Here is a 1,846-nt window from a genome sequence, read left to right on the forward strand (position 1 = left end):
AGATTTTTGTTAACTTGCTTTTCTTTCTGATATTTTCCTCTTTATCTTTAGGAATATGTCATAAATAAATGTACCACATAGATATCCATGTGGTTTCTTGTTTCATTGTATTTAAACAGTTGTTGGATGGGGAAGAAGTAAATAATCCAGATTGTAGAAGGAAAAATATATTCACTTGAAAGTTAGAAGAAAGCCAGGCATGGTGGCACATGTCTCTTCTTCCAGCACTTGAAAGGCCTAGACAAGAGGGTCGTGAGTTTGAGGCCAGCTTAGTCTGCCTCAGAAACAAACAAGCCACAAAGTAGTTAAAGGATGTTAAGTCAGTATTGTGGTCAAACCATCCTTGGCCTGGTAAAGACTGACATTACTGTGGTTTGAGGAACCTTCCAGCATAGCAGGCCTTTGATTGTGGTCCTGCTCTGTGTTTTCAAGGGCAAAGCCCGCACTGTTTCAGTGAGGACCTTGACTGTCTACCCTAAGGAGTCCTGGGTGTGCATTCCTGGGTTCACGTTCACTCTAGTGGCCCCATGGGCCTAATTTCATCAGATGGGTGTATTGGCAATTGTTTAGCAATCTTGTATCCCAGAGTAGGGGCAAGAAAGGACACTGACAATTATCCCAGATTCCTGGTCCAGTGGCAGGCAATGTAACTGGTTCCTACATCCTGCTAATCAGGATTGGTGTGGTTGTGGAATCCTGTTTCTGTCAGGTCCCATTCATATGGACACACAAAAGGAAGAGAGTTAAACTGTGGCTTCCTCCTCTTGGCCTGCTAACCTAGGAGGGCTCTACAATAGGTAGGGTGTTGTCTGCAGGAGTGTTCCTGCATGTTTCCAGGACTATTCATGACCAGGTTATCTGCTGGGTCAGTGTTGTGGGTCTGTGACAGTCAGGCACTTGTTAGGAACCTGGCACATGTCTGACTGTGAACAACTGGGCTAATCTTTGAGTATACAAATGGTTACTAGAAGCCAGTTTGCATTTAGATCACTGTCTGAGATCTTATGACAAGTCTAGTTGTGTCTGCATAGGTTAGACAGCTAGCATTTCCTTTTCAGACGTAGAATCAGCTGAGATTAAACAGCGTATCCAAAGTCACATGGCTGGTAAATGATGACACAAAAACTTGTGTGTGTCCAGATCCTAGTTCCTCTGCTATGTGACTGGTTTGTAGTGTAGAGGCCTCAGAACCTGTTCCTTGGGCAGGGGGAGTTAGAGCAGTGATTAATGGAAGGCAGAAACTTATCCTCTTGAAAAAATGTAGGTACAAAGCCCTGATTTTGATCATGCATTTAAATTGTGTTTTAAATTTTAAGCCCATGTTCAACAGAACTGTTAACAGGAGTGTATTTAAAGAGTTAGAAGCTAGGAAGATGGCTCAGTTGGTATACAAGCATGAGGATCTCCATAAAGCCAGGCATGTTGGCACACACTTGTAATCCCAGCACTGGGGAAGTGGAGACAGGAGGGTCCCTGAGGCTTGCTGGGCAGCTGGTCTAGCCAAATCTGAGCTCTAGGTTCAATGAGTGACCCTGTCTCTAAAAATAAGGTAGATGGGGCTAGCAAGATAGCTTAGCAGGTAAAAACCACTTGTGGCAACCCTGGGGACCTGAGTTTGATCTCTGGAACCCACGTGGTGGAAGGAGACAATTGATTTCCTCTGATCTCCATGTGTGTGCACACCCCCCCCCAATAAAAATTTAAAAATAAGGTGGTAGGCAACTGAGGAAGATACTGAACATCGACCTCTGGCTTCCACACATGTATACACACACCTGCATACACATGAGCATTTACTTCATTACACAAACACAACTTATAGTTGATAAAGTGCTTGCTTTGCAAA

Source organism: Nannospalax galili, unplaced genomic scaffold (assembly GCF_000622305.1).
Source record: "Nannospalax galili isolate Female #2095 unplaced genomic scaffold, S.galili_v1.0 scaffold765, whole genome shotgun sequence".
In the NCBI taxonomy this organism is placed as follows: domain Eukaryota; kingdom Metazoa; phylum Chordata; class Mammalia; order Rodentia; family Spalacidae; genus Nannospalax; species Nannospalax galili.